This window comes from Eptatretus burgeri, unplaced genomic scaffold, assembly GCF_056783735.1.
Source record: "Eptatretus burgeri isolate ZD-2024b unplaced genomic scaffold, Ebu_testis_v1 Ebu_testis_scaffold_116, whole genome shotgun sequence".
NCBI lineage: Eukaryota > Metazoa > Chordata > Myxini > Myxiniformes > Myxinidae > Eptatretus > Eptatretus burgeri.
Genome location: NW_028222066.1, coordinates 16,049 through 37,942, shown reverse-complemented (window position 1 = coordinate 37,942; position 21,894 = coordinate 16,049). Strand labels below are relative to the sequence as shown.

The 21,894-nt window shown below is 45.2% G+C and overlaps 1 protein-coding gene across 15 annotated transcripts in view; it reads left to right on the top strand.

Annotated features, from left to right (window-relative positions):
- LOC147007548 (dynein axonemal heavy chain 8-like) overlaps window positions 1-21,287 on the top strand; it is a 59,869-nt gene extending 38,582 nt beyond the window's left edge. For 13 of the 15 annotated variants that reach the window (XM_085866942.1, XM_085866927.1, XM_085866943.1 and 10 more), the window contains 3 exons: window positions 957-1,144; window positions 20,267-20,425; window positions 20,775-21,287. The gene's annotated coding sequence lies outside the window, so the exon portion shown is untranslated. Of the gene's footprint in view, window positions 1-956; window positions 1,145-7,585; window positions 9,516-20,266; window positions 20,426-20,774 lie in introns of those variants that run through there. The other 2 variants (XM_085866924.1, XM_085866925.1) reach the window with 2 other exon arrangements.
- The last annotated feature ends 607 nt before the right edge of the window (window positions 21,288-21,894 follow it).

The following is a 21,894-nucleotide window of genomic DNA, read 5'->3' as shown; positions in this document are numbered from 1 at the left end:
ATCCGTCGAGGAGTTTTTCCGTAATACTGTTCACAAACAAACAAACAAACAAACAAACAAACAAAGGAGTGAAAACAGTAACCTCCATCCATCTTCGAAGATTGCGGAGGTTAATCAAGCATTCGGGACTGTGCCCTTCACAGCAGATAAATTCAGGTCCGTTAACCTTGGAGGCGGCCAAGGACACTGATGTCTGGGACAACACTTCATCTAGTTCTGGATGAATAAAGTGCCATTATATGCCATATCAGAGGTTTTGGGGGAGGACTTCTGATGGATTGTGGGGTGTTTTGGGGAGGGGGGTAAGAGCATCGATGCTTGAGGGTGGCTGACACGGCTGACAGTTCTGAAGCATCTTCCTTTGCTCGATTACAACGTTTTTGGCGACACTGTAGCCATTTTTTTTCAATCCCACCGAATCTGTGTGAAGGTACGAATATCTCGTGGATTAAGACTCGGTCGGGTTAATGGTGGGAGAAAAAGATAGCTGGTTGGGATGAGGGATGGCCTGAGGTGGTAGTGCACAGCCTGCTTCAACTTCTGGAAGATTGATCTTCCCCAGTCTGTGGTTGTGCAGAGAAAAAAAAGGCAGTTTTTACAAACAGGAGAAAAGAGGAATAAAACGAGTTGAGTTGTGCAGTCAGCCTGGATTCTGGGAGTTTAGGCAGGAGGGAGTTGCAGGAACAACGCCATGCATCCTTTGAACTCATTACTTTGTTCTTTTGCCCCGTTTGCTGAACCGTATTCCTGAGGATGTTTGGCTCGGAAATGTGGAAATATGCTGGGACTAATTAGGACGGTTAACGAAGTAGTACTAGTAGTGCATTCAAGGACGACGTAGCACATGATAAAAGTATTTGGGAGTTGGCCTAATCCTCAGGAAACGTGCGATGAATTTATTTATTGCAAAGTATACTTCAATGACGATTGTGATTATATGCTGTCACATCCTCCAGCACTACAAGCCACACTTCTTGTGCGACACCCTCAAACGGGACAGCTATTGGTGAACTTTGACCCACAAATTTTTGACAAAACACAAGAAACAAAATTCTTCATGAAAATGGGCCTCGAGGTTCCTGAAGAAGCTGTGTCTCTTCTCAAAGTGGAAAGGCGATTGGAAGCGACTCGGTCTTCTCTGGAGGTACGGTGAGCTTACTGGAGGTACGGCGAGCCATCTGGAGATGGCTTACAATGTTATTTTCGGGGAAACATCTTCTCGTGTTGTTGGGAGTCATGGGACATGCAAATATTTTCAGCCGTCTTGCAAAAGTGAACATGTGTCAGACTCTTTCAAAATATTCCCAACAAATCCTCGCTCACACTCAAGCGACATTGATGCTCGACTCCCCTTTAAAATGGGCCTTGAGGTTCAGCAGTTACTCCCTTTATGGGCCTTTTGCACTCCGCTCCTTCCCAATTCCAGATCCAGACAATGCATGACGCCATCGCCAGGCGCCGGAGGAAGGGAGCACTCAGTTTTCACTCCGTTTTCTTGTTTGTTTGTTTGTTTGTTTTTCCTCTGATTACAACTGGGTTTACAGAAATGTAATCAGACTTGTCGTGAGGGCCAACTCGTGTCAAAAAAACACACTGTCCCTGCTCACCCGGTCCCTGTGCATTGCATCTCCACTCACCCCGTCCCTTCTCAACTCCGCCATTGTTCGCCTCTCTGTGCTTTCCCCTCTCTAAACTTCGGTCAGGTCCACTCCAGCTTCACCAGTGTGTCCATCCAGGTTTCTGCAGATAACCCAGATATAAATAATGCATGTTTTATGGAAACATTTCGTTCACAGGATGTTCCAGACTCTTCTTTGTGTTTCCCTGGTTATTGTCTCCTCCACTGTGACAGGCTTGATTCCACAACTGGTGGTGGTGTATGTTCGTTTCTCCCTTCACCACAATCTGTGCCATTCACTGCTCACCCCCATGTCTATGTCACAGATTTAGTCTTGTGTGCCTCTGCTTAAAGTCTTTATTTTTGTGGTATACGCCCCCACTCTCTGCGATCCCCCACCCTCCAAAAGCCATTGACTCCATGCGAAGCTCTCTTCGCAACTATTGAGTATCTGCTTTCTGCTCAACCATGTTCACTTTTCCTCATGCAATTGGCACATGCCAGTTGAATTACTGTTAGTTCACATAGTTATCTATGAAGGTGAGCAGCTCAGTCGTTCTGTGAAATGACATGACTTACTCAGTCTCTTTCTTTTCCAAAAAAACTTCCCCAAATGGCAACCATTCATGACTGGACCTTCTAATTCAAACTTTTTTCTCAAACTTTTCCTGTCCTTCCTCAGCTCCTCCAGGCTCTTTTGACCATGTGTTGAGATAAGCAGGGTGCTCAAGGTCTGCCAAAAACCCCCTTCTTGTAAAACTACCAAAATCACGAATCACTGCTCACCTTCACTCTTTCAGCCTCTTTTTTTTCCCCGCCTTTGGAATAAACTCTCTCACTCTATTCAATCCCATTCTTCCCTCCAGGCCTTCAAAACAGCTGTTCACCAGCATCTCTTATCATCCCCCATCCAAATCCTCGATCTTTTCTGCCCCCGATAATCTACCCAAGCCCACCTCCTTCAATTCCCTGCTTTCCTTCCTGAAAGTCCCTGCAATGTCCATCTTGTAATGTCCTCATGTTCCCCGCCCCATCCCTCTCCCTTCCATAGATCTCCTAATGTCTCTGTTCTCCACTCTTTTATCCTTCCCACTCCCGCCCCTCTTGTCTCATGCCCCCCTTGCTGTGCGTTGTGTGTTCGCTCTCATATGAGCCTCGACAAGGTATACAAAAAAAGTATCAACTACCCCTGATGTTAACTCATAGGCATTTGCTTTAAAAAAAAGACTTGGATTCTTCTCCTGGAAAACAACTCTAACCCAAGGCAACCTGAAATCATTCCACAATGCCCACAACAAGTGTGTGTCTACTCTCAGGAGAGCCAGAAAACAACATCTGTCCTATCTCAAGAATGACCTTTCAAATTGGTCTATCTCCCATAAAATCGGGTAGCACCTTGTAAAGTCTGTCTTTAGTGGAAACTACCCTTCCATCCCTTCCCTCACTTCAGTAGCACCACAGCTGACTCCACTTGTGAGAAGGCTGAATTCCTCAATTCTGTGTTTGCTTCAGAATCGTGTGTCCCTCACCCCTCGCTCTCTGTACCCATCCTTCCCAGTCATACTCAGCTGGAACTGAGTTTTGTGTCTTTTGTATCTGAGAAGGTGAAAAAGTTTCTGGAAACCCTCGACTCAGATTCTACAACTGGTCCAGACGGCATCAGCCCACGTGTCCTAAAAACCTGCTATGCTGCTCTTACACATCCCCTCTCTGCCCTTTTCACCCTTTCATTTGTGCTCGGTTATCTTCCACCTGCTTGGAAATCAGCTAACATCACATAATTACAGAGCGAAAAAGGTGCAAAAACGGTATCCCCTTAACTACAGACCAATTAGCTTGCTTCCAATCATCAGCAAGGTCATGGAATCTATCATCGCACTGATTGACGTAACATCATTCCTTTTCTTCAACAGCCTCATCTCAGATCATAAATTTGGATTCAGATCTGGTCACTTCACCTTGGGCATGCTGTTTCTACTCTCCCAACAATGGATGGAGGCACTTAATATCAGACATGAGATTAGGGCCGACTCTGGACATATATTGATTGAGCTTTCGATAGTCTGACATCCCACCTTGCTCTCCAAACTCTCTGCCCATGCAATCCAAGGCCAACTCCACTCTTCGATTCCTGACTTCCTCCACTCTCGTATCCAATGTGTGTCTCTCAACGGAACCCTTTCATATCCTCTCCCTGTCAAGACTGAAGTACCGCAAGGCATTGTTCAAATCCCCATTTTATTCCTTGTCTTCATCAATGATCTCACTGGCTCTCGAGAAAACCCTCATTTTCCTGTTGCTGATGGCTCAACTTTCTGCCATGACATCCCTCATCCTCTGACAAACATGCAGCGGCCTCTTCCCTCTCCTCAAACCTTGAGGTAGAATCACAAACTGGTCAAACATTTGGAATATTCTGAGAAATCGCACACACACTCTCTCTCCAAAGAGGACCGTTCCGTAAACCCTGTCATCTATTTTCTTTAAAACCCTCTCAAAGAGGTTCAGTCATTCAAACTCTTGTGTCTCACTCTCAGCCATGACCTCTCTTGGGAAAGCCACATTTCGAAGTTGGCCTCCAAAGCCAGACACCGACTGGGCTTCCTCCATCATGCAAAGTCCTTCCTTGGCACACCTGAGCTCCGATCCACCTACAAGGCTTCAATCCATCGCTTGATGGAGGACTACTCTCTCCTCTGGGTTGGCACCACTGCCTCACATCTGGCTCAGCTTGACACCCTAGAAACCAAGGCTTTCAAGATCATTGTAATCTCTCAATATGAAGCTGAGTCTATGGACCTGTCACTTTGCCATTGCAGACAGGTCGGTGGTCTCTCTGTCTTCTTTTGCTTCATGTCTGGTCTTGCACCCTCTGCTATCTCCGTGCTTTGTCAACCCCCACCCCAGGTTTCTGCGGGACGCACATGGTCCACCAGCAACCCTCTCTTCATGAAACTGCCTTTATCCAGAACCACTGCCCACCTCCACTCATTTATTCCTCTTTTTTTCATGCCTGTGGAACCACCTTCCATACTCTGCAATCTCACTCTTCCCCCCAGGTCTTCAAGACAGCTGCTCACCACCATCTCAAGTCATCCCTCATCCAAAACCATAATATTTTTGACACACATTAAACCACCCCGACCCCTCCCAAAATTTTGCTGACTTATCCATCTTGTCCACCACTTGCATTCTCCCTGCCCCTTATCATTACCTGCATCCTTTGTCCGTATCGTTACATTTCTCCTTCCACCCTGCTGCTGGTGTTTCCCTTTTCTCCTTCTGTTCACTTTGTTCTGTTCTGTCCTGATCTGTTCTATTTCCTCGCTCTTCTATGAGCTCAGACCATAAATGTATATATATACATTTTATATATATATATATATATATATATATATATATATATATATATATATATATATATATATATATATATATATATATATATATATATATATATATATATATATATTTTATATATATTGTTGCGGATTCGCGCCCGCCGGCGTGCTGACGGCCACGTAACTCGAATCGCGGCACGTCGCCCACCGGACGGACAATCCAGTCGTGACCCTCTCGGACTAACGCCGGGAACCAGTCACGGGTGGACCTTTCGGTCTCACCGCGATCGAGCCAATCAGCCCCCGCGTGGGATAGGGTTGCTCGCCAAATTCGACCTACCTAAGTACCCACGCGGAGGGTAGACCGGGCGATCGCACCTCGCCGCAGGTCGACTTCGGACACGGGCCACTTAAGCGACCCGTTCCGTACTATCGGGATAACCGAGCGGTGTTATTCGTCGACCTCGACGGTTCGATTCATTATCGGGCGTATTCAGCCCACTACCAACCCTTTACGTGAAGCAAGATGAGGATTCAATGAAAGAAATGACGAAGCGAAGCGGGAAACAGTTCAACACAAAGCACATTTATTCGCGATGAACGGAAAGCGCACATATACAATTCCACCAAAAGCACATACAAAAGGAAAAGAAACACAATGCAAATTTTACACAAAAAGCAAATGCGACAATGCAGATCTAATACCGATTACGCGAGCACACGGCAACACTTATACAATTTTACTTCACAGACGGCGCCGACAACACATACCCAAAACCAAGGAAAAGAACACCCTCAAAGATGAGGCGGGCCTGAGGCCGAGACCGGGTCGGGCCTACCCGTCTGGTGATGAGACGCGGAGCGGCGATGGTGCCTCAACTCCGCGGGCCTCGCGGGCAGTGTCTGGTAGGGGGTGGGAAAGGGGCCCCTTGGTCGCACTATCTCAGCGCGGGGGGAAACAGGAGGGGGTTGCTGATGCTCGGGGTATAGAGGATTCCTACTCTGCCTCGAGTCCCGCGACGAGCGTCTCCACCTCGGCCAGGTCGCGCCGTCGGCCTCCCTGGGGTGCAGCTCCCTGCACGACGCGAGCACCCCCTCGTCTGCCCTCGCCGCCTCTCCACAGCTCCGTCCCCTCCGCTCCGACTCCAACGCACACGACGATGACCAGCTCCTTCTTGCTCCTTCTTCCCAACTCCACCGCCCGCGAAGTCTTAACTCTCTGTCCCACTTGACTGACGAACGCGGTCGCTTATATCAGCCCCGTGGCTTCGCTCTCTCATCTTTGACCCCCTCCCTTCGACCTTTCACCTCGCTCCCCATTGGCCCGAGAAAAAGTGGGCGTTAATGCTTTTTGATCCATAAATTTGCATATATCGATCGCCCTCCAACGCCCTGGGGGCGGGGCCAAATCGCCCCTCGCTCACCGATTGGACGGAACAAAAGTGGGCGTGTGTCGTTTTTGATCCGTTTTTGAAGTGGAAAATCCGTGGTTTTGTACACGCTGTTCGGCGCGCGCCCTGCACGAGTCCAACACTGGTACCCACAAGCGGCGCAAGAACGGTGGCGATGCGACGGTTGCGAGGTGTGACGTGAAGCGGCGCCGCGGTGGGTGGTTGATGTGGTGGTAACAATGGCGGTTGGTCCAAATTAAAGATAGTAAAAGAAAAACGGCTATCCTGAAGAGTCGCAGCACGCATAAATGACATGTATTCCCACTAGACAACGGGTTTGGGCCTAACTACACATGTACTTACCGAGATATCTCACCTAAGGGACCTGAATGGTGGTTTGCGAATTTGGTAACCACAACAATATATATATTTTATATATATATATATTTTATAGATATATATATATATATATATATATATATATATATATATATATATATATATATATATATATATATATATATATATATATATATTGTGGGCATCTCTTGGACAGTGAATGTAGAATCCCCAAGGCACAGACTTGTTTGGCAATTTGCGAAAGCTGATGGGTCTTCCTTAAAATCCGTTCTCTCCAGTCAAGACAAGTTCATCATCACATCAGCTCCGAACATTAGCTGCTGCATTAGCTGCTCTATATATTTGGCACACCTCAACTCTACCGGTGTGTGTCTCCATTTATTTATTTATTTATTTAATTTCCCAACACGGATAATAAAATACTGTACCAACTATTAACCTGAACCGATTTTCAATATTTAAACGGAGCTTGAGCTTAACAGCAGTTCCGACTGCAACAAAAGTGTTCATTAGGAATATCATTGAAATTGAGCATTGATCGATTTTAAGACTGAATTATTTTTTTAAACCCATGTATTAACCGCAACCCTAACTCTTATCTTTTTTGGAAAATAAAAAGTGCCGTTTATACACCGGTAAATACTGTATCCTACTACAATTGAAGTACAGTTGATACTTGAATGCTGCGTGGGGTAACGTGTTCCACAAGCTCTGCAGGTATACAAGTCGTACTCTCATTTCTTCAAGACCAATATGACTCTTTGAGAGGTTTTCGCAACATGAAAAGCACTAAAAGAGAGAGAGAGAGATTGTGAGTTTTGTCAGGAGTGAAAGACAGATTCCAAGTGTTTGATCAGTTTGTGATTCTTTTCAAGATCTCAAGAGGGAAGAGGCTGCAGCCTGCCTGTCTGAAGGATGAGGGATGGCATGACGGAGGGTGGAGTAATGAAGAAATATTTGAACATTTCAAACTTTCTTTAAACACAAACATGGCTTTTTTTAACACAAACATGGCTTTTTTGAACACGAACACGGCTTTTTTTAAACACAAACATGATTTTTTTTGACACAAACACGGCTTTCTTTTAACACAAACATGTCTTTTTTGAACACAAACACGGCTTTTTTTAAACACAAGCATGGCTTTTTTGAACATGAACACGGCTTTTTTAAACACAAACATGGCTTTTTTTTAACACAAACATGGCTTTTTTGAACACGAACACGGTTTTTTTTTTAAACACAAACATGGCTTTTTTAAACTCGAACACGGCTTTTTAAAACAGGAACACGGCGTTTTTGAACACGAACACGGCTTTTTTTTTTAACACAAATAAGGCTTTTTTGAACATGAACATGGCTTTTTAAAAAAAAAACAAACATGGCATTTTAAACACGGGGTCGAGCACAGCTTTTTTTTTTAGCACAAAAACGGCTTTTTTTAAAAACACAAACACGGCTTTTTTTTTAACACAAACACGGCTTTGTTGAACACGAACACGGCTTTGTTGAACACAAACACGGCTTTTTTTTAACACAAACACGGCTTTTTTTAACACAAACATGGCTTTTTTAAACTCGAACACGGCTTTTTTAAACAGGAACACGGCTTTTTTGAACACGAACACGGCTTTTTTTTTAACACAAACAAGGCTTTTTTGAACATGAACATGGCTTTAAAAAAAAAAAACATGGCTTTTTGAACACGGGGTCGAGCACAGCTTTTTTTTTTTAGCACAAACACGGCTTTTTTTTAACACAAACACGGCTTTTTTTTTTAACACAAATACCGCTTTGTTGAACATGAAAACGGCTTTGTTGAACACAAACACGGCTTTTTGAACACGAACACGGCTTTTTTCAACTCGAACACGGCTTTTTTTAAACAGCAACACAGCTTTTTTGAACACGAACACGGCTTATTTTAACATAAACATGGCTTTTTTTAACACGAACACGGCTTTTTTTTAACACAAGCATGGCTTTTTTGAACACAAACACGGCTTTTTTTAAACACAAACATGGCTTTTTTGAACACGGGGTCGAGCACGGCTTTTTTTTTAACACAAACATGTCTTTTTTTTAACATAAACATGGCTTTTTTGAACACGAACACGGCTTTTTTTTAAACACAAACATGGCTTTTTTTAAACACGAACACGGATTTTTAAACAGGAACACGGTTTTTGAATACGAACACGGCTTTTTCTTTTTTAACACAAACAAGGCTTTTTTGTACACGAACATGGCTTTTTTGAACACGTGGTCGAGCGCGGCTTTTTTTTTTTAACACAAACATGTCTTTTTTTTAAACACAAACATGCATTTTGAACACTAACACGGATTTTTTAACACGTACACGGCTTTTTTTTTAACACGTACACGGCTTTTTTTTTAACACGAACACGGCTTTTTTTTAACACAAGCATGGCTTTTTTGAACACGAACACGGCTTTTTTAAACACAAACATGACTTTTTTTTAACACGAACACGGCTTTTTTTTTACTCGAACATGGCTTTTTTGAACATGAACACGGATTTTTATAAATGAACATGGCTTTTTTGAACAGGTACTGACATGGTACTACTACCACTACTACTACTACTACTACTACTACTACTACTACTACTACTACTACTACTACTACTACTACTTCCAACCCAATTATTCGCAGTTTCTTGTGGGGTCGGCCAGAGAACTTGTGCCATGTGTGGTAGTATAACCGTGAGAGCATCCTCTCTGAATCTGTGAGGTTAGTGGTTCAAACCCTGTCCTGGTGTCAAACTAAATATTTTTAAAATGGTATGTGCTGCTTCCTTTCGCGATGCTCAGCATTTAAAAAGGATAGAGAACGGACAAACAACGATAGGGATGTAATAATGACACATTCTTTGATGGGCCTTATGGCCGCTTCCTGTGTCGAAGTTCCTTGAAAGGGAACGAAACAAGACTCCCCGTGCAGGAGAAAAAAATGAAGCCAACAACACCCGTGTTCCAGGCAGTTTCCCATCCAGCTACTGACCAGGTACTGACCTGGTACTACGAACACTACTACTACTATTACTACTACTACTACTACTTCCACCCCAATTATTCTCAGTTTTTTGTGGGGTCGGCCAGATAACTTGTGCCATGCTTGGTGGTATAACGGTTCGAGTATCCTCTCTGAATCTGTGAGGTCAGTGGTACAAACCCTGTCCTGGTGTCAAACCAAAGATTTTCAAAATGGTATGTGCTGCTTCCTTGCGCGATGCTCAGCATTTAAAAAGGATAGAAAATGGCAAACAACCATAGGTAGGTCATAATGACACATGGTTTGATGGGCCTTATGGCCATTTCCCGTGTCGAAGTTCCTTGAAAGGGAACGAAACAAGACTCCCCGTGCAAGAGAAAAAAGATAGCCGACAACACCCGGTGTTCCCAGGCAGTTTCCCATCTAGGTCCTGACATGGTACTACTACCACTACTACTACTTCTACTACTTCCACCCCAATTATTCGCAGTTTCTTGTGGGGTCGGCCAGACAACTTGTGCCATGCTTGGTGGTATAACGGTTGGAGTATCCTCTCTGAATCTGTGAGGTCAGTGGTTCAAACCCTTACCTGGTGTCAAACTAACGATTTTTAAAATGGTATGTGCTGCTACCTTGCGCAATGCTCAGCATTTAAAAATGATAGAGAACGGACAAACAACCATCGGGAGGTAATCATGACACATGCTTTCATGGGCCGAATGGCCGCTTCCTGTGTCGAATTTCCTTGAAAGGGAACGAAACAAGACTCCCCGTGCAGGAGAAAATAAGAAGCCAACAACACCCGTGTTCCCAGGCAGTTTCCCATCCAGGTACTGACCAGGTACTGACATGGTACTACTACCACCACTACTACTTCTACTACTTCCACCCCAATTATTCGCAGTTTCGTGTGGGGTCGGCCAGAGAACTTGTGCCATGTTTGGTAGTCTAACCGATGGAGTTTCCTCTCTGAATCTGTGAGTTCAGTGGTTCAAACCCTGTCCTGGTGTCAAACGAAAGATTTTTAAAATGGTATCTGCTGCTTCCTTACGCGATGCTCAGCATTTAAAAAAGGATAGAGAACGGACAAACAACCATAGGGAGGTAATAATGACACATGCTTTGATGGGCCTTATGGCCTTTTCCTGTGTCGAAGTTCCTTGAAAGGGAACTAAACAAGACTCTCCGTGAAGGAGAAAAAAAGAAGCCAACAACACCCGTTGTTCCCAGGCAGTTACCCATCCAGGTGGTGACCAGGAACTGACCTGGTACGACTAACACTACTACCACGACTACTACTACTACTTTCCACCCCAATTATTCTCAGTTTCTTGTGGGGTCGGCCAGAAAACTTGTGCCATGTTTGGTCGTATAACCGTTAGAGCATCCTCTCTGAATCTTTGAGGTTAGTGGTTCAAACCCTGTCCTGGTGTCAAACTAAATATTTTTTAAAATGGTATGTGCTGCTTCCTTGCGCGATGCTCAGCATTTAAAAAGTATAGAGAACGGACAAACAACGATAGGGATGTAATAATGACACATGCTTTCATGGGCCTTATGGCTGCTTCCTGTGTCGAAGTTCCTTGAAAAGGAACGAAACAAGACTCCCCGTGCAGGAGAAAAAATGAAGCCAACAACACCTGGTGTTCCCAGGCAGTTTCCCATCCAGGTACTGACCAGGTACTGACCTGGTACTATGAACACTACTACGACTAGTACTATTTCCACCCCAATTATTCTCAGTTTTTTGTGGGGTCGGCCAGATAACTTGTGCCATGCTTGGTGGTATAACAGTTAGAGTACCCTTTCTGAATCTGTGAGGTCAGTGGTTCAAAGCATGTCCTGGTGTCAAAGTAAAGATTTTTAAAATGGTATGTGCCTTTTCCTTGCGCGATGCTCAACATTTAAAAAGGATAGAGAACGGACAAACAACCAGAGGGGGGTAATAATGACACATGCTTTCATGGGCCGAATGGCCGCTTCCTGTGTCGAAGTTCCTTGAAAGGGAACATAACAAGATTTCCCGTGCAGGAGAAAAAACAAGCTGACAACACCCGGTGTTCCCAGGCAGTTTCCCGACCAGGTACTGACCTGGTACTACGACAACTAATAATACTACCAATACTTCCACCCCAATTATTCTCTGTTTCTTGTGGGGTCGGCCAGAGAACTTGTGCCATGCTTGGTGGTATAACGGTTCGAGTATCCTCTCTGAATCTGTGAGGTCAGTGGTACAAACCCTGTCCTGGTGTCAAACTAAAGATTTCTGAAATGGTATGTGCTGCTTCCTTGCCCGATGCTTAGCATTTAAAAAGGATAGAGAACAGACAAACAACCAGAGGGAGGTAACAATGACACAGGCTTTGATGGGCCTCATGGCCGCTTCCTGTGTCGAAGTTCCTTGAAAGGGAACGAAACAAGACACCCCGTGCAGGAGAAAAAAAGAAGCCAACAACACCCGGTGTTCCCAGGCAGTTTCCCATCCAAGTACTGACCTGGTACTATGACAACTAATAATACTACCACTACTACTTCTACCCCAATTATTTGCAGTTTCTTGTGGGATTGGCCAGAGAACTTGTGTCATATTTGGTAGTATAACCAATGGAGTATCCTCTCTGAATATGTGAGGTAAGTGGTTCAAACCCTGTCCTGGTGTCAAACTAAAGATTTTTAAATAGTATGTGCTGCTTTCTTGCGCGATACTCAGCATTTAAAAAGGATAGAGCACTGACAAACAACCAAAGGGAGGTCATAATGACACATGCTTTGATGGGCCTTCTGGCCTTTTCCTGTGTCCAAGTTCCTTGAAATGGAACGACACAAGACTCCCGTGCAGGAGAAAAAATGAAGCCGACAACACCCGTTATTCCCAGGCAGTCTCCCATCCAGGTACTGACCAGGAACTGACCTGGCACGACTAAAACTACTACTACTTTCCACCCCAATTATTCTCAGTTTCTTGTGGGGTCGGCCAGAAAACTTGTGCCATGTTTGGTCGTATAACCGTTAGAGCATCCTCTCTGAATCTGTGAGGTTTGTGGTTCAAACCCTGTCCTGGTGTCAAACTAAATATTTTTAAAATGGTATGTGCTGCTTCCTTGCGCGATGCTCAGCATTTAAAAAGGATAGAGAATGGACAAACAACGATAGGGATGTAATAATGACACATGCTTTGATGGGCCGAATGGCTGCTTCCTGTGTCGAAGTTCATTGAAAGGGATCGAAACAAGACTCCCCGTGCAGGAGAAAAAAGAAGCCAACAACACCCGGTGTTCCCAGGCAGTTTCCCATCCAGGTACTGACCGGGTACTGACCTGGTACGACTAACACTGTAACTACTACTACTTCCACCCCAATTATTTTCAGTTTTTTGTGGGGTCGGCCAGAGAACTTGTGCCATGCTTGGAGGTATAACGGTTGGAGTATCCTCTTTGAATCTGTGAGGTCAGTGGTTCAAACCCTGTCCTGGTGTCAAACTAAAGATTTTTAAAATGGAATGTGCTGCTTCCTTTCGCGATGCTCAGCATTTAAAAAGGATAGAGAACGGCCAAACAACCAGAGGGAGGTAATAATGACACATGCTTTGATGGGCCTTCTGGCCGCTTCCTCTGTCGAAGTTCCTTGAAAGGGAACGAAACAAGACTCCCCGTGCAGGAGAAAAAATGAAGCCAACAACACCCGGTGTTCCGAGGCAGTTTCCCATCCAGGTACTGACCAGGTACTGACCTAGTACTACTAACACTACTACTACTACTTCCACCCCAATTATTCTCAGTTTTTTGTGGGGTCGGCCAGATAACTTGTGCCATCTTTGGTCGTATAACCGATGGAGTTTCCTCTGAATTTGTGAGGTCAGTGGTTCAAACCCTGTCCTGGTGTCAAACTAAATATTTTAAAAATGGTATGTGCTGCTTCCTGACGCGATGCTCAGCATTTAGAAAGGATAGAGAACGGACAAACAACCATAGGGAGGTAATAATGACACATGCTTTGATGGGCCTTATGGCCGTTTTCCTGTGTCGAAGTTCCTTGAAAGGGAACTAAACAAGACACCCCGTGCAGGAGAAAAAAAGAAGCCAACAACACCCGTTGTTCCCAGGCAGTTTCCCATCCAGGTGCTGACCAGGAACTGACCTGGTATTACTAACACTACTACTACGACTACTTTCCACCCCAATTATTCTCAGTTTCTTGTGGGGTCGGCCAGAAAACTTGTGCCATGTTTGGTCGTATAACCGTTAGAGCATCCTCTCTGAATCTTTGAGGTCAGTGGTTCAAACCCTGTCCTAGTGTCAAACTAAATATTTTTAAAATGGTATGTGCTGCTTCCTTGCGCGATGCTCAGCATTTAAAAAGGATAGAGAACGGACAAACAACCATTGGGAGGTAATCATGACACATGCTTTGATGGGCCTTATGGCCGCTTCCTGTGTCGAAGTTCCTTGAAAGGGAACGAAACAAGACTCCCCGTGCAGGAGAAAAAAATGAAGCCAACAACACCCGGTGTTCCCAGGCAGTTTCCCATCCAGGTACTGACCTGGTACTACTACCACTACTACTACTACTACTTCCATACCAATTATTCGCAGTTTCTTGTGGGGTCGGCCAGAGAACTTGTGCCATGCTTGGTGGTATAACGGTTCGAGTATCCTCTCTGAATCTGTGAGGTTAGTGGTTCAAACCCTGTCCTGGTGTCAAACTAAAGATTTCTAAAATGGTATGTGCTGCTTCCTTGCGCCATGGTCAGCATTTAAAAAGGATAGACAACAGACAAACAACCATAGGGATGTAATAATGACACATGTTTGATGGGCCTCATGGCCGCTTCCTGTGTTGAAGTTCCTTGAAAGGGAACTAAGCAAGACTCCCCGTGCAGGAGAAAAAAGAAAGCCGACAACACCCGGTGTTCCCAGGCAGTTTCCCATCCAGGTACTGACATGGTACTAGTACCACTACTACTTCCACCAAAATTATTCGCAGTTTATTGTGGGGTCGGCTAGATAACTTGTGCCATGCTTGGTGGTGTAACGGTTCGAGTATCCTCTCTGAATCTGTGAGGTCAGTGGTGCAAACCCTGTCCTGGTGTCAAACTAAAGATTTCTAAAATGGTATGTGCTGCTTCCTTGCGCGATGCTTAGCATTTAAAAAGGATAGAGAACGGACAAACAACCAGAGGGAGGTAATTATGACACATGCTTTGATGGGCCTAATGGTCGCTTCCTGTGTCGAAGTTCCTTGAAAGGGAACAAAACAAGACTCCCCGTGCATGAGAAAAAAGGAGCCCACCAACTGAAATGAAAGTGAGGGAAAAACCTTCAGTGTAGGCTTTATTCCACTTGATTGAAGCCGCTTCTCCGGGCACATCAGGGGATACAGGTGCAGCAAGGAGTACAAATGTAGCAATGTATACATGTGCAGTCAGTAGATCACCGCAAAATAAATCAGCAATTAGCGCGGATTCCGGTATACTCTCAATTCTTACCATTCAACGAGCACCAAGTGGACCGCCGCCGTAAATGACAATGCCCCAGGGACAATCCCCCCGACCGCGCGGAATCTTGGCTTTATCTATCCCGTGCGTGAGCCGCGCGACGTGATCACGCGTCATGTCCTTCAATTCACCACATTCTCCCCGTCTTTAAAATGTAACTAGAGGCCCAACTAACGCACAATGATTACTTCAGCGCTATGGGAGTATACATTTCAAGCAGCGCGAACTATTTAAACTACAGAAGCATACATGCCAAGCAGTGAGGATTATTTTGAGTTGTAGGAGCATGGTAATGAGCATCGATATATGATATAATGAGCATATAGGAGCATGAGCATCGAGGATGCCGATAATCCCCTTAACAGATCGAGTCGGCGAGGGGGTTTTATCCGTCGACCTCTCCGGGAGTAAATGGCGGTTTCACTTGAGGGAGGCTTCCGATCCTCTTGGGGAGCCTCGACTCGTGCCGGGGATGACTCCTCGATCGCTCTCGGGTGGAACGCGGCAGCTCTGTCACCACCATTCCCGGGTGGAGTTCCTGGGGGAGAAACACCTGGGGAGGGAATGTCAGAGGGAGGAGTGCCAGATGGTGGTGTACCTGCGGGAGGAGTACCTGAGGGAGCCAAATGGCGAACCGACACAGTGGTCTCCCTGCCATCAGGAAGTCTGACATGAGCATACTCTGGATTAGCATCGATGAGTTCGACCTCCTCCACCATGGGTTCATACTTGCTTTGTCGTACCGGGCATTTCATGAACACTGTTCCAGGATAGATTAGCCAGTTGGGCGCCGTTTGGCCGTCAACATAACGTCGCTGGTGAGTAAACATTCGTTCATGAGGAGTTGCATTGGTGGACGTACAGAGCACAGAGCGTATGGAATTCAGAGCGTCGAGAAGGGTAACCTCCCACCGCTCGGGCCCCAGCCCTCTCGATTTCAGCGCCAGAGTTCCGGCTTTCCAAATGATTCCATTATACCGTTCCACCTGCCCATTACCCTGTGGGTTGTAACCCGTCGTTCGACTAGTTGCTATGCCGTGCTTAAATAGGAACTGTTTTAGCCCGGCCGACATGAAACACGGCCCTCTGTCTGAATGTATGTACGAAGGTTTCCCAAACATAGCGAAGAGGTCCGACAGACATTTCACGACAGTGCCCGAGGTCATATCTGAGCACGGAAATGCGAAAGGGAACCTTGAGTATTCATCAACAAAAGTGAGTATGTATCTGTTGTCTGTCTCGGTCGGCAGGGGCCCTTTGAAGTCGATATTTAGTCTCTCGAAGGGTGAAGTGGCCTTGATCAACCTGCCAGATGCCGCGCCATATAATCTGGGTTTTAGTTCAGCACAAACAGGGCATGAAGCATTCATTTGTTTAATATCTTCGATAGAATAGGGAAGGTTTTGTCTGCGCACGAAATGTGCCATTCTGGTTACCCCCGGGTGGCACAGAGACACATGGAGGTCTTGCAAAGCCCGACTGATTGTCGCCGAACAGTAGACCCGAGGGAAGGTATCTGCAGCAGGGTTTTCCCTCCCGGGCCGGAAAACAATGTCGTAACTGGAGCAAGGTAGGTCTATCCGCCATCTCATTATTTTTCATTCTTAATTTTCCCGTTATTTTTCATTCTTAATTTTCCCGTTATTTTTCCCATCAAACATGAATGCAACGGATCGCTGGTCCGTGACGAGTGTGAAGTGGTTTCCCAATAAATAATGTCTCCATTTACGCAGGGCTTCGACAATAGCGTACGCTTCCTTCTTTATTGCCGAGTGTCTCTGCTCGCTTCCAGAGAGAGTTCTCGAGAAGAACGCGACGGGTCGGCCGGACTGATTGAGCGTCGCAGCTATCGCGTGATCGGAAGTGTCTGTTTCCACCACGAACGGCACCGAGCTGTCGATCGATAATACCACGGAATTACTGATATCGTCTTTGAGGCTGTGGAAAGCTTTTACAACAGCGGAATCTGGTGGGAAGTTTTTGCAATGCACTAGGGGATGTATTTTCTCGAAGTATTGGGGGATCCATCTCGCGTAGTAAGCGAACATCCCGATCACCCGACGCATTGTCTGCAGGTCATGAGGTGGGGGTAGCTCACGAAGTGGGCGCAATCGTTCAGGATCGGGCTTAATCGTGCCGTCGGCTATTGTGTAGCCGAGAAGATTAATTGACCTTGCCGAGAATACGCATTTCTCGTAGTTGAGGGTCAGATTGTATTTTCTAGCAATGCTCAAGAATCTATCCAGATTCATATCATGTTCCCCCCGATCTTTACCGCACACCGTGACATTGTCCACGTAAACAAAAGTGTCTTTGAGGTTTTCAGCCGAGATGATGTCGTGCATAACTCGTTGGAAGCAAGCTACTCCATTCGTGACACCGAACGGAATCCTACTGAATTGGTAGAGGCGTCTACCTGCCTGGAACGCGGTGTAAGGTTTGTCTTCCTCTTGGATGGGAATTTGATGATAGGCGCTTCGCAAATCGATGGTGCTGAATATTTTATAATTGGCAACGCGTTCGACCATCTCGTCTATGCGCGGCAAAGGGTAGGCATCGAGTTGGGTGAAGTGATTGACCGTTTGAGAGTAATCGACAACCATTCGTTTCTTGTGGTTCTGGCTGCTGGTCACCAACACCTGCGCGCGCCATGGCGAATCGCTCGGTTCTATAATACCTTCTTCCAGTAATCGCTTGGTCTCAGAAGTGATGAAGTTCATATCGGCAGTGGTATATCGTCGCGATTTGATCGCCATCGGTTTACAGTCCGGCGACAAGTTAGCAAACAGCTGGGGGACGATACCTCTGCGGTGGTCAGAGCATTTAGAATTAGACGAGGTTTGCTTCCTCCAAAGGGTATTTCGACGCTCGTGTGCTGCTTGAGGACATTATGACCCAGAATTACGTCTGCGCATAAATCACGAAGCACCAGTACCCTTACATCCCGATGCGTGTACCCTTTTACGTCCAATTCAACATTGCAGTACCCTCGTATGCGGGACTGTAGTGATGTGGAGTCCATGCATACCGTATTGTCTGTTGGGTGGATCTTCCATTTCCTGCCCTTCACTAGCGAGCTGTTGACGAAACTTTCAGAGCTACCGGTATCAATCAGAGCCTCAGCCATATGCCCATTAATTCGCACGTTGATGATAACCTTGGATAGATTTCCCGGTGAAGCCGCAGTTAGTTTCTTTTGTGAGTAGAGGGCCGCAGAAGTGGGTTTATTTCTCCTAAGAGTAGATTTGCATACCCTGGCATAATGCCCTTTCTTGTCACAGTTCATGCATGTGGCATCCCTGGCCGGGCATTTGTTGCGGAGGTGTCTTTTATACCCACAAAAGAAGAATTTACCAACCGAAGTAGTGGCTGAGGAGTTTGTCGAGGTCGAGGTATCCGATTCCTCGGGTTTTTCTCCATCCTCAGTGTCGGAGGTGCCCCGGGGGGTTCCTTGAGTTTCCGTCGTAGCAGCGTTCATTAACAGCATCGGTGTCCCATATGACTCAGATTGCTGCTGAGCCGTATCAGTAGGGTAAGAATACTGGTTCTGGCTCACTTTTCCCCCATGTAAATGAATGGGGGATTTTCAGCCATGAAATTTTTCTTTTTTTTCCCCTAAAACAATAAATCCCCTTTTTAGCCCAAGGTATATTTATTTGTCTCCCCTTTTAACCTGGAGCCTGGTGTTGGCTTAGTGGTTAGGGTGGCGGCTTGGGATCCCAGGGTCCTGAGTTCAAGCCCCGTTGGCTGCTGAATTAACACCAGGGGGTTGACTCAGCCTGCCATCCTTCCGAGGTCGGCGAAATGAGTGCCAGTGTACTGGTCCCGGTGTATGCCCCGGTTAGAATAGGTGTACCATATCCCTGTGTGTCGTAAGAGGCGACCAGGGTTGGCGTCAGGAAGGGCATCCGGCCATAAAACATTGCCTCAAGAAAAAGCCAAACCCCTGCACAGCAGGGAAAAATGGCTGTAAAAACGGTCATTTTTTTATTTCCCCTTTTAACCTAGGGGCTCTCTATTCAAATAGCCCATACAACAAGATAAAGATTTGTTAAAGGTGATTCTAAAGAAATATCTGAAACGTCGAAGCCTCGGGGCACTCTCTATTCAAATAACCCATACAACAAGATAAAGATTTGTTAAAGGTGATTCTGAAGAAATATCTGAAACGTCTAAGCCCCGGGACACTCTTTATCAAATAACCCATACAACAAGATAAAGATTTGTTAAAGGTGATTCTAAAGAAATATCTGAAACGTCTAAGCCTCGTGGCACTCTTTATCAAATAACCAATGCATATTGTTTAGCTCACTCATTGAACCTATAAACATTTGTTCATTCTCAAATTCCTTCAATAGTTTAATTTTCTTTGCACAATAATCCCCATCTAAAATATTGAAAAACAAAACATTTGAATCTTTATATTTTTTAAGATACCCCTTTTGTGCCATTACGAAATGATAAACTTCTCTTAATGATCTCATCTGGCCACCGCCCGAGTTGCAAATCATTTTTGTACATAAACCACGCCATAAAAAAAGTTTTGTTTCAAATGTTTTCAGTTCATGCCGTGAAAATGAGGAAGTGTTTTTTGACACGGCCGTGCTGTGTGAATGAGGAAGTGGTTTTGGACTGTCATGCTGTGAAAAAATAGGAACTATTCTGTGAGACAAGGTCTCGTGTTTATATTTTATCTCAGAACACGAACTGAAAACTTTTTTTATGGCGTGGTTTATGTACAAAAATGATTTGCAACTCGGGCGGTGGCCAGATGAGATCATTAAGAGAAGCTTGTCATTTCCTGTGGCCACACCCAATGATTAAGCAATCTCCTCATCGTTGCTTTATAAGCAGTTCGCCAGACAAAGTTTCTGCCAGACGGGATTTTCATTTTTACAACTGAGGCATGGGCGATCTTTCTTCCGATGAAGACAACAGCCCACTACAGAGTTGGTAAGTTTGTGTATGGTTTTCTCTTTGAACGATGAAGCAAATGATTATTAATTAAATCATGATAATTCTGATATATATATTTTTTCCCTGACAGGGCATTGGAAGAAATTGAGTTTACATATCACGACGTGGTTCATGAAATTAATACTCTTATTGAAGAGATCAATGATTTTAGAAGAGAATTGAAAGACATTTACAATGAGTGGCACGAAGTCTTATCACGTCCTCTCATCTCGAAGGAATTAAACCAATGGTGAGACACGTGTGTGTGCGTCTCTCTCTCTGTCTGTCTTTCTACCTACCTCTCTCTGCTCTTATTGAAGAGGTCAATGATTTATAATGACTGGTCTCTGATCTCAAATGAATTAAACCAATGGTGAGGCACGTGTGTGTGTCTATGTGTGTGTGTATGTGTGTGTGTGTGTGTGTGTGTGTGTGTGTGTGTGTGTGTGTGTGTGTGTGTGTGTGTGTGTGTGTGTGTGTGTGTGTGTGTGTGTGTGTGTGTGTGTGCGTGTGTGTGTGTGTGTTGTTTTCCCTGTCTGTTTGTATCTCTCTCTGTCTGTCTCTTCATCTATACCTTTGACTTATTATTTTTTTTTCAGCACTATCGCACAACATCAGCTGTTGAAGCAATCTTGTACAACACATGATTTTCTGGAGGTAAATATTTCTGAATTATTATTAATATCACTCGTACAACACATGATTTTCTGGAGGTAAATATTTCTGAATTATTATTAATATCACTCTCTCTTTAGAATGTCGCCTTATGTTGGTTGCATCATTAGTTTGGACGTGGTTTTGTCAGTACACTGGAATTCATTTTATTGACCTTGAAAGGATGACAGGCTCCTGGTGTGTTAATTCAGTGGCCAACGAGGCTTACTCATATTACCATGTAATTATCTTTATAAAACCTAATTATTATCCACTTTTTGTTTCAAAACAGAATATGGTGTCTGAGTTTCGAAATCACAAGACATCTGAAGAAGATTGCTGGGAAAGATTATACATTCTCGCAAATGAATATTTAATATTTTCAATATTAATAAATTATATTTGTTTTGTTTACAATTACTTGATTCTGAATTACAAAAAAAGAATCAAGACATGAACGAGGGGGAGAGGGGGGGGGTAGGTGCGCTCCCCCAATGACCCATCACCCCCTCATCCCATCCCTCCCCTCCCCATGTGTGTGTGGGGAAGGGTGGGGGTGGGGTGAGGGAGGTGGTGGGTCAAAGGTGGGGGGCGCACAGGGGGGATGAGGGGGGTGGGGCTTGTGTGGGCGGGGCTTCGGTGGGGCTTGTGTGGGTGGGGTGTGTGTGGGAGGAGCTTGTGTGGGCGGGGTGTGTGTGGGTGGGGCTTGTGTGGGCGGGGCTTGTGTGGGAGGGGTTTATGTGGGTGGAGCTTGTGTGGGAGGGGTTTATGTGGACAGGGTTTATGTGTGGAGTTTTTGTGTGGAGCTTGTGTAGGCAGGGCTTATGTGGGAGGGGTTTATGTGGGCAGGGGTTTATGTGGGTGGAGCTTGTGTGGGAGGGGTGAATGTGGATGAGGCTTATGTGGATGAGGTTTGTGTGGATAAATGGATGGGTGGAGAGATGGGGAGTGGAGCTTGTGTGGATGGGTGGATAATTTTTAATTAAATAAACATGTTGTGTGTGTGGGGAACTAATTAACTAATCACTAATTATGTGAATATGATGAATATGGGTGGAGCTTGTG